This window comes from Adiantum capillus-veneris, chromosome 8, assembly GCF_014529385.1.
Source record: "Adiantum capillus-veneris isolate H3 chromosome 8, ASM1452938v2, whole genome shotgun sequence".
In the NCBI taxonomy this organism is placed as follows: Eukaryota; Viridiplantae; Streptophyta; class Polypodiopsida; order Polypodiales; family Pteridaceae; genus Adiantum; species Adiantum capillus-veneris.
In genome coordinates, this window is record NC_140938.1 from 154,655,462 (window position 1) to 154,666,926 (window position 11,465).

General features: G+C 40.6%; 1 pseudogene; it reads right to left on the bottom strand.

The window, feature by feature from the left end:
• Positions 1-5,684: 5,684 nt before the first annotated feature.
• Positions 5,685-9,819, bottom strand: LOC147453200 (uncharacterized; annotated as a pseudogene).
• Positions 9,820-11,465: the final 1,646 nt, after the last annotated feature.

Genomic DNA, 11,465 nt, shown 5'->3' on the forward strand with positions numbered 1-11,465 from the left:
ACAAAAACTAGAGGAAAAATTGTTGAAACTTTTGGAAGACGAAGAAAATTCGGGGTCATCCTCAAAACCAATACACTCCTTAGGGTCTACTACCGACCTTGAAAGTAAATTTTTGGCCTAGATAATCGTGGTAATCCTCTAATTTACTTTTCTTCTGAGAGTGCTTTGTGCTTTTCATGAATTGAATGGTCTTCTGTTCAGGGGCTTCATCAAAGTCTTCTTTCGAGTTAGTTTTTGCTCATTTGCACTCAACTTTTCTTTTGTCTTCATGGTCGGCTGGAGAGGTGAGTACACATATTCTTTCCATCTAGAGTGAACCTTGTCCAATCGATGATTCATCAGGTACTTCACACATTACGGTCCTTGGATTATGTGATCATTATTTTTGTGCACTTGGCAACCTAGAGTTGACGTCAATACACGGTCTTGTAGAGATCCCCCACAAGAAACATGTCATGAAGGCTCCCAAATCATCCGCATGAATCTTGATCCCACTGGATTCTCCATTGGCTTCTTCACTTTTCCCACTCATATTTGAATTTTCTTCATCTCCTTGCACAGACGAGTAGTCACAAGGGTGTCATCTATATAGGATTCACTACTAGAATCCATGTGTGCTGTTAAAAAAGGATTGGATCCTTCATAGGAGAAGAATCATTTGGGTTTTGATACCACTGCTACAAGCTTGGACAATAGCGACACATGAATGTTGCAAATAATTGAAATTCAATATATATATATATATATAATATTATTATTATTATTATTATATATATATATATATATATATATAGAGAGAGAGAGAGAGAGAGAGAGAAGAATGAGCATGAAGCGGTGGAGTTCCACTTCCAAATACACTAGCTGCAAAGATTGGTGCCCCTTTTGGTATTTCTTTCTTGATTGCCTACCACAAAGGTTCACCTCCTGAGAGTCCAACCCTCCAAAACTCTAAGTCTAAATGAATTGCAAGAAAGCATCTCCAAGGGCTCTTATAAATTGTACGAGGGGTGCCTACAACCACAACCCCATAAGCATCACATCTAGAATCTCTTTCCCTTAATTCTATTAAGAGCTACTGTCCCAAAAAGATTATGCACCTTCCTCTGTTGTCATAAGATGCATGTCTATTTGTGTAGTCTTCATCTTCGCTGCATTCTAAAATGCTCTTGGAGAGGAAGTCTCTGGACTAAAGGTGTAGCTCCTCTTGCGTGCGTCTTGAGATGCCACATGCCATGCCAAAATGGCATGGCATTAAAAGCCATGCCATTTTGGAATGGAGGACCAAGAGGGAAAAAATGCCATAATGGAACCAAGTTCAACTATCGGTTATGGAAAGTGACAAGACTAGTACTAGGTTTGCGTCCTCTGCTCACACAAAGTCCCTCAAGGAGGCATGTATCCATTGCTCTTGGGATTTGAGAGCTAAATAAAAATGGAAGAGCACAAAAAAGGGATAGAGGTAAAGACAAGCTTGACATGGATGGTAGAGCCAGTGATTCCATGCAGGAGAGTGACAAGGTGCACATGGCAATGTCCACCATACCCTCATAGCTCGGTGGACATTGGTCCAATATGCTTCAATCAGAGGCTTGTGAGTAGAAGAGAGGGGCAATTGGAGCTCCCTATACTTAATTGAAAGCCATGTGTCAGAGTTCAAGCCATCAATGTTCGAACACATGTGTTGAATTTCAAGGCACATTGCATGTAGCAAGGGACCAAGTGACATATACAAAACGCATTGGATGTGTGCATGATCCATTGTGTTGGCAAGATTATGGTCTGGATGTGTTCAAAAGTTCATTATCTCGGAAAGTTTATACGTGATGTGTTCATAGTTCGCGAATGGGAATCTTGGATGAAGTGCAATCTATAGTTCACCTTTCTATAAGGCAACCAATGGTCAAGATGGCATTCCTTTTGGTGACAAATTGGTGACTGCAAATCCATTGTGTATCCGATAGTAGATGCGTTATTAGGTGTCCATGGTAGATTCTTCATCGACTTGGTCATCCTACACATATCCACTATGAGCTACAAAGAGGGCGCTAAAGTTTATGCATCTCAAGTGAATGCCTAATGTAACCCTAGTTATTAATCTATCTACTATATATTTACTTTACTTATTTTGACATGATTCTTGGGTAGTATGTAAGCCCCCATTGTAAGTCATTAAAAGCGTTGTTGTGGTTGGTTGCTCTCTCTCTCTCTCTCTCTCTCTCTCTCTCTCTCTCTCTCTCTCTCTCTCTCTCTCTCTCTCTCTCTCTCTCTCTCTCTCTCTCTCTCTCTCTCTCTCTCTCTCTCTCTCTCGCTCGCGCTTCCGAATTTGACAACCACTACTATTTGTGAGGTTGAAAATAAGGCATATTTTTATGGTTGAGTGTGTTTGTCTTAGACACCTTATGATTGACTTAGGTGTTGGATAGTGGTTTGCTGCCACCACTATGCTTCAACAAACAAATAGAAGCACAATGAACATAGAGACAAGTATGTCGCTCAAATCATTTTTGCATTTCTTTTTGTAGGAATCTAGGGAGATACTTCTCAGCTTGGGAAAAACAAAGTTAGGTTTTGTCTTCATGTTGACTTAAGAGACGGTTATATTTTGAAGGGAAAAAGGCAGGGCATGGCGCGTGGAACAAGGGTGATGATTTTTTGGGGCGAAAGGAAGAGGATGAGGAGCCTCTCTCTCTGTATCTCTCTCTCTCTCTCTCTCTCTCTCTCTCTCTCTCTCTCTCTCTCTCTCTCTCTCTCTCAATCTGCAAACGCGGAGACGTGTGCTAGACAAGTCAGGTTGATGACAGCATCTTGAAGAAGTATCACGATGAGGATGAGTAAATTGGTGGATCGTAGCGAGGCGGAAAAGGGGGGAAGGGCGTAGGGGTGGTGGACTCAATGTTGCGAGAGCGTCAAACAGCAAGGAGGGAGGGGCGAATGCTTGCAGCTCTCCCAATCTGTGCCATGCTACCCTGCATGGTACACATGGGTTGTGCTCAGCAATAGTAGAAGAAGTTGCAAGGCAGAGCCTGTCCCTCTCCCAATCTACTCAATGGTAACAAGGATTCAATGAGAGGGATGTGTCAGGAAGGGTAAGCATGATGACATTGGGAGCCAGAGCACATCCTTGGTGGGAACGGCAGTGAGGGGGGACTTTCCCTTTGAAATTGGGCGAAGGGAGGGAATCTTTAGGATTAATTAATTAATGAGTTTAAGAAAGACCCAGTATGTAACAATAAATAAATTGTGAATAAAATTAAGGAATGTGAGTCACAGCATGTCGTGTATGGGCTTAACTAACATTTTTTCTATAAAAATTTGTTTTTTGGTGGATTGATGTGCTTGCCTAAAGGTGAGGACTATAAATTCCAAATTCCAATGTTGTATATGATGTTTGTTGTCGCCTTTTTATGCTTGTGCCAAAATCATAGACTAACAAGGTGAAGAATCACAGTGGCCTGGTAAGGAAATGTAATGTAAAAAGTAGATGAGAATTGTGTTTGTAGGATCTATTTTTACGTGGTAGGAAGAATCCCAAGATCTATCCAATGAATCTTGAACTCAAGACTTGATAGTGCAAAGGGAACTAGGATAACCAATCTACCAAACTTAGGTGATACAAAGGTTATTATGGAAACCTTAACGATCTCTAGTCCTTAACGATCTCCGGTGAGGTATGAACTCCATGCTTGATTCCACACACACACACACACACACACACACACACACACACACACACACACACACACACACACACACACACACACACACACACACACACACAGGAAGAAGAAGAAGAAGAAGAAAAAGAGAATTTTAATGTCGTAGGGAACTATCCCAAGAAACCTTAAAGATCTATCTGCCGACGAGGAGAGTTGAACGCAAAAGAGAGAGAGAGAGAGAGAGAGAGAGAGAGAGAGAGAGAGAACTTATGTTTTCTTTACAAATGCAAATTTGGTACTCAGATCCATTTAGTGGCTTTCTTCTCCTTTTCTATAAAGTACAAGGTAGTGCTATAAAAAAATTGAAAGGACAACTCTTGCTTGGTTTGTGTAAAGGTATCAATATGTGAACCAAGAATGGAGTGGTGGTGAGCCCTAGCACCTTTACTTTGATAAGAGGTGCTCAACAAATCCATCAATGTTTTGAGGATGATGGAGAGGATGCATGCATATATAATTATATTGAGGAGAGAACACCATATTAGAGAGTTTGAGACTTTAGAGCCCATTTGAGAATCGGCAATATCTTGAAGATTTGGCCATAAGCCTTCCACAAGGTAATACTTGAAAATATCTTCAGAGCCATGCTCTCAAAAATTTGGCTAAGATTTTACCATGTAGTCTAATCTTAAGCTCTTTTTGAAAGTGGAAATTGGGAAATTCTCAAATTCACTAATATGGTATTAGAGGTTGTATATGAGTGGAGGAGCTACGGAGCCTTTCCCCAAGCTAGGGGTTCCCTTGATAGTAGACTCCAATCACAATTATAATAGTGCTAATATGGAGGCCATGAAGGGGAAGAAGACTAGAGAGGCCGAGTTAGAGCCGCAATGCATAGAAAAAGGCCTTCACATGAGCAACACAAAGAGATCATCAACTTGTGAGAGTAAGGAGGTGGCAAAATTACTTGCCCTTACACCATTCAAGCATGGTACTAATGTGCTTTTTAGGAGTGATGAGGACAAATTTCTTGCACTTGCTACACCATTCAAGCATATATGGTCAACACAATATGCTTTCTAGGAGTGATGATGATAAATCCCTAGTAGCACTTCCACCAATAAAGCAATATGGTAGTGATATGCTTCTGAGGAGTGATGAGGAAAAAGCACTTGCACTTACACCATCAAAGTATGGTAGTAGTAAGCGGTGGTAAAGTATTTCCAGTAGGCTAGATAGTACACCATCATACAAGCAACCTACAAACTCCAATCGAGGTATTGCAATCCGCTTTCAACCAGATCTTGTCACTTCATTTTCCAGCACTCCGTACATGGCCTTTGATGCTCATTAAGAATCAACTTATAAATGCACATGTAAATAACATGGTCAAAGAAACATTCAACATATGAAATAAAAAATTAGAGAGGAACATATGTAATAGAATTGTGTTTGATGGCTCAGATAGAGTACCAATACAACATCAATTCGTGCAATTTCTCTACCTGGTAGTTACACCTAGCTCATACATTTGAAGAATAAAGAACCATTAGCCATGCAATACATTAAAAATATTCTCAGTGTGAAGATATAACCGTACAACAAGTGTAAGTAGAGGCTTTTTCCTAGGCATAGGCAACTCGTGCTATCCGCGTCCATTACAGCAAAGCCATCTATTTGCTTCAAAATTTTACTTGAATGCAGTGAAACCACCTATTAAGCTACACCAAATCTTGAACCCCTTGATACGAAGTGCACACAAGAAGGTACAACATTGGCACATTGAAAAGGACACACGTAACAAACAACTTGCTTTCAACCCCATACTTCATGAAACGTTTACTCCGCATGAAGAAGATAGTCAAGATCCCACATGAACTTTAAGTTACTCGGCATGAACAAGACAGTCAACACCCAAAACATCACGCTGCAATCATGTGCTTCCAACTTGCCTCTTGTCTTCAGAGACAACTATACAATCATAACCTTTCTCTACCCTTGAGCTGTGTAAACATAAGTATAAGGAAGTCAAACCACCTCATCATTGCCAATATTGAAGTCACACTCATCATCAAATTCTTCATCTTCCTCATCAAAAGATCACTCCATGTCATCATCTGATGCAAACCATGTGCATCATGCCGCTCCTCCTCTGAGAAAGCTCAAAAGCTAGCATTTTTCACGGGCACATCACAACCGAAACCTTGAGTTCCACGTCCAAATCATTATTGCGCACTCCTGCCCAATACTTCAAGTTCCCTTTTCCAAGAAGAATCGTGATAAACAGCCCGTGCCTGAATAGATTCTTGGAAATCTTGTGCCGATACACCTCGACAATGTCCTCTCAAGGAAACTAGAAATTAGTATATCTTTTTAATGACCTATACTCTCCAAAAACAACAGTCTAGAGAGCTTTGTCTAAAGATCCAAATCTCTAGCATCTGCAAGCATCCGTGCAAAATCCATGTCGTCAGATACAACACATTTGATGCCCTTGTGTATGGAGTCTTCCATCTCTTTCTTTAGCTCAATGTCTGCAGCTTGAGGCTTATACTACACTGTCTTTACAAAGATACCCGCTCGTGCCAAATCTAGCCAACCTTTGGAACCAGTATTGGGCTTGCCACTTCTTTATACATCTGCATCTGTAGAAGATTGCCACTCTACATTTCTCTTTCTTCTTTCCCTTCAAAGAATTCAGCCTTGTCATCCTCTTATTATGCTCTATCTCGTGAAGCTGCTTGAAATGCTTCTTGAGAAGAATGTTAGCTTTGAATTTTTAACCACAAAGTTTGCACACATAGGGTTGCACAAGGCCTTTCTTTTCAAAAATCTCTACCTCTTTTCTGTTGTGTCTCTATTCACACACCCAATTTGGGACATGCATGAAAGCATGGTGGTTCATATATGCCACCATCTCAACAACAGAGCCAAATAGTGAAGCAGCAAGTCAAAGGTAGAGACCTCCATCACATGGAGATGATGTTGGGGGCTTGTTGTCAGCGTCCCAAAACACAGATACTATTGCATTCTTAAAGGGAGAATTGTTTAATTCACTGCTTGATTGTCCCTGGCTGAAAGGGCTCACATAACATGAAGAGGACAAATTGCCAAAGCGCCGATATACTCCATAGCCAATAGAAACAACCTCATGCAATCTGTCAGCACATGCAAGATACTCGCTTGGAGGCTAGAGAAAAAGTAGGTATGGCTTAGATTGGCCGAGCACATGTCCTAAACCATAGCCACAGGAGTGTGTGTGTGTGTGTGTGTGTGTGTGTGTGTGTGTGTGTGTGTGTGTGTGTGTGTGTGTGTGTGTGTGTGTGTGTGTGAGAGAGAGAGAGAGAGAGAGAGACAGAGAGCGCTCGACTCAAGAAGGTGGAAAGGACTCAGGAGCAAGCTCAACGTGGACCATCCTCTCAATTTTAGGCGCTCTTGGATTGAGGATTGTGATGGTGTACAGAGAGAGAGAGAGAGAGAGAGAGAGAGAGAGAGAGAGAGAGAGAGAGAGAGAGAGACAGAGGACTCAACAAGCTACAGCGGCTAGCCTCATAGGAGAGCTAGAGCACGTCTTCAACTACACCAAGGAAAATGACATTTTATATGATAAGCCCATCACATCACACACGTAGAGCTTCAATGCACTGAATGCGTAGAGTCTGGCTACAACAATGTTGGAGAAAAATTTCCAAACATACAAAACTCCTTTTTTTGAATTTACCAAGAGGAAATTTTAGAAAATTAGGTTTATTTTTTGGGTTTTAACAATATTTTTCTTTAAGTTGGGGTGGAATTTCTCCTTTTCCCCTTGCCTTCAACCGGCATTTTTGAAATTGAAAACGACACGATATTAAGTTGAGACATATTTTTCCCGAACATTGGACTACAGAGAGCCACTCGCCTTCAGGCGATAGTACGAAAAGACCATGAACACGCTGTCAAGTGAAGCCGCAGTCTCTTGTGCGCTAAAGACATGACGTCCTGTAGACGGGCCTTCAATGCACCGCATGGCATGCGCAGAGTCGAGAGTCTACAATCGACCTATAGAGACCCGCCGCCCGACTTCGGGCTACATCAAGAAAAGACCTAACATTAAGGAACCCCCCCACTTTCAAGAAAATTATAAAAACCAATTCAATCGACTAGCTTATTAAAATTTTTTAATGAAATGGAGCCCATGCTCGTTAGTGAAAGGGCTTTTTCACAAACTTAAATAACAAAAAAAGGTGGAAGAGGATAAAAAAGATTGTGTGTGACCCAATTTTCAATGGTCCTCTTTAAAGAAAGAGGTACACAAATGTCAACACCTTTACAAAAGCTTAGAAAAAATATTAAAAATCAAGCAGAATGTACATGTGTCCTCCATCCGACCAACTTGCATCCATGGTCCACAATTTGCACCAAAAACCCACCCACCCCACTCTTGCCTTCTGTAGGCCAAAAAGTAAAGCCAAGAGCCTTGATACAATGGCATCAAACACTTTGTTTTTGGCTTTCTAAAAGAAGCCTTAGTGTTGAGTCGAGTTAGGCATCCTTCGAATGTTTTCAGTGCCACGATGGAGACTCATCTTAAATTTTGATGGAGTTTGTCAAATGGGTCTCTTTCATTTCATAGCCTTACAGGGCTTTTTAAGACTTTGCCTTTTTTTTTTTTTTTGTCCTTGTTCATCTTATATTATTTTCAACATGAACACACAATTTATACTTGTTCTTTTTTCTTAGGATGGGACCTCATTGCTTTTATTTTGTGTACCTTTTTATTTTTAAAGCTTTTAAAGAGTAAAGAGCTTTTTTCACAAGAACAAACGATTGCGACTCTCTCTCTCTCTCTCTCTCTCTCTCTCTCTCTCTCTATATATATATATATATATATATATATATATATATTGTATTTTTATTTTCCTCATATCTTGATTTCCTTTTTGGAAAGCCATCATGAAATCTCACCTTGTTATTTTCGTATGCTCTTGGATAGATATGACGGGTGACTTTTATTAAAGTTCCTATGAGATCCACCCCTCTTCATGATGAGCATCACCCTTAGGTTTAAAAAGAAAATAAGGATAGTATGCATACTGGTACTATGAGTACTATCCTTATACAATGTCATCAAACACACTAAAGCAAAGCATCAAAATGCACATCAAACACATGGATATATTATGGCCTACTCGTCTTATTTACTTTACCATTGGGCTCAAAGTATAATTAGACATACGATGGCATCCTATTACGAGACACTTCAGTGCTGGATTTTGGATTAAAAATTGAGTGCTTTAAAGAGGCTTATGTTAAAAATCTTTTTAAGAAATTTTTATCTTGGTTACTTGGTGAGCCTAAGGAGGTTTTTTTTGGCTTCTTGACCCTACAAGCGGCCACTTGTCATGATCTTGGCCATTGCTCAAGATCGAATCCCACGGCCAAGAGCCTCTGGATGAGTGCTCTCACGATGTGACTCTGCTTTTTTATTAAAAAATTAATGTTGATTGCTCTGTCAACTCCCCTCCCCTTTAAGTGCCACGGGGTCCCAACCATGGGATCAATGGTCCCAAGTGACAGATCGATCTGGACCATCGATCTATTGAAACTAAACTCGGGATCCCGAGTTTAGTTTTTTCAAACTAATTTCAAAATCTCGAGTTTTTTTTACGCCCACGGGGGCCCTAATCTCGGGATGTCGTCGCTTCCCTAGCCAGGATTCAAACCCTCACCGCTAGCTTGAGAGTCCAGGGCCTTAACCATAATGCCCATGTGCGCTTTCTTGAAATTGATGTGTTTTTTCATAAACTTAAAGTTAAAATGATAGATCTCGACATAAAAACTAAACTCGGGATCTCGGGTTTAGTTTTTACATATCGACGACCGAGATCTACGTGTGGCCTTGGTTTTGCACAAGAGCCATTGATCCTATGGTTGGGACCCCGTGGCATTTAAAGCTGAGGGTCAACTCCCTCCTCTGGTCACCAACTCTCGTTTGCAGAGACTGCTCATCGCTTGTAGCAACGCTACCCTCTGTATTCAACTCCTTGATGGTCCAAAGTTGCCAACGCTTTGGAGAGCGAACTTGCAAGGTATGCATGTGCTTAGTGTTGTTTCTTTCTGTGGAAACAAGTATCTTTCTTATATGATTGAAATAATGTGAATACAATTCGAATGCCTGCATTTACTTTTTGGCATGCCCAAAGGGCAAAGGCTATAGAGATGCCTTCTCTTTTTGTTGACTAAAATAGACAAAAAGGTTGAGTTGTATTTTCAAGCATTTTTTGATAGGCCAAAAATGCTGATTGGTTGAAATAAAATAGTGGACACTCATTGAAATGAATTTTCTAAATCTAATGATGGACATGTCTTCAGTTTTGAAATATGAAATGAACTTTCATATCTATATTTCTATTATGTAGCTTAAAGTTTTGAAGCTCAAAAAATTCTCTGAGCTCCCCTTCAGAGATAGGTGCTTCCAGGGAGCTGGCCATTGCACTAGGCACAGTCTTCCCTCTAAGCAAGGCAATTTTCTTGAGTCTCCTTTTGGGTCTGGGCCAAGAGACCTCCCTGTCCCCTAAGAGGGGGTATGAAATCCTTTGCCTTTTTCTTTAGGATCTCTTCCAGCCTGAGTTCATTTCTAAGCTCTTAGAGGGGTGGTCAGAACTGGCTGAGCTTTGAGAGCTCCCCATGTATCATCACTCTTCTTTTTTCTCTAAGGTCAATTTGTTAGAACGGACTTTGTGACCCCTTACCTGATTCTAGTGTGGCAAGAAGTTGTTAAAAAAGGATCTCTTCCAGCGTGTATAAATATTGGGGTGGTCAAACTCCTTCATAAAAAAGGTAGCAAGGAGGAGTTGAATAACTGGAGACCCATCACCTGTCTAACTTCTATCTACAAAAATTTTGCTCTAGCTCTGGCCAGAAGACTTAGCCCCTTGATGGACACAATCATCCTCAAAGACCAAAAAGGGTTCATTAAAGGTACATTCATTCTGGATGCAATTATTTCTCTATGGGAGGGCATGGAATATGCCTATGAAACTGAACAAGATTTTATGTTCTTCAAAGTTGACTTTGATAAAGCCTATGATAGAATTGAGTGGGACTTCATTCTGCAAGCTTTGCATGATATTGGTTTTGGTAAAAGGTTCATAAATTTTGTGCATGTTCTTCTTGGAAATGCTTTTGCTAAAGTAGCCATAAATGGTGATTTAACTGATCTCATTACTCTCAAAAGATCCATAAGGCAAGGGTGTCCCACTTCTGCTTTTTACTATAGTTTCAGATGCATTGGGGTGGTTGGTAAAGGATCAGATGCAAAAAGGCTTGCTCAAGGGTATTCAAATTGCAGGCTCAGATGTTGATTTATGCCTCCATATGTTTGCAGATGACACTAATGCTCTGTGTAAACTTGATCAGGGGTCTGTTGATGCATTTTTGAACTGTTTAAACACTTTTTGTATAGCCAGTGGCTCTCAGATTGACCATCAGAAAACAGGAGTTAAAGCTTCAAAAGGTTCAGTCCCACAATCAGTGATTGATGCTGGCTGCCAGATTCTTCCTGATGGACACATTTTCAGATTGCTTGGCATACCAATGGGCTTTAAGGTGTCAATGGCCCAAAGGTGGGACTGGGTTATGGACAGATTCGAAAAGAAGGTTTTGATGTGGCAAAATATGCAGCCTAATCTGGCTTCCAGATCCTTTGTGCTCAATCACTATATCTTGCCATCCATAATTTATTACCTATCTTGGTGGAAACCCACCAAACAACAGCTGAACCAGGTCATAACTCTTGCTAGAAGATTTTTGTGGGGGGGTGTTAAG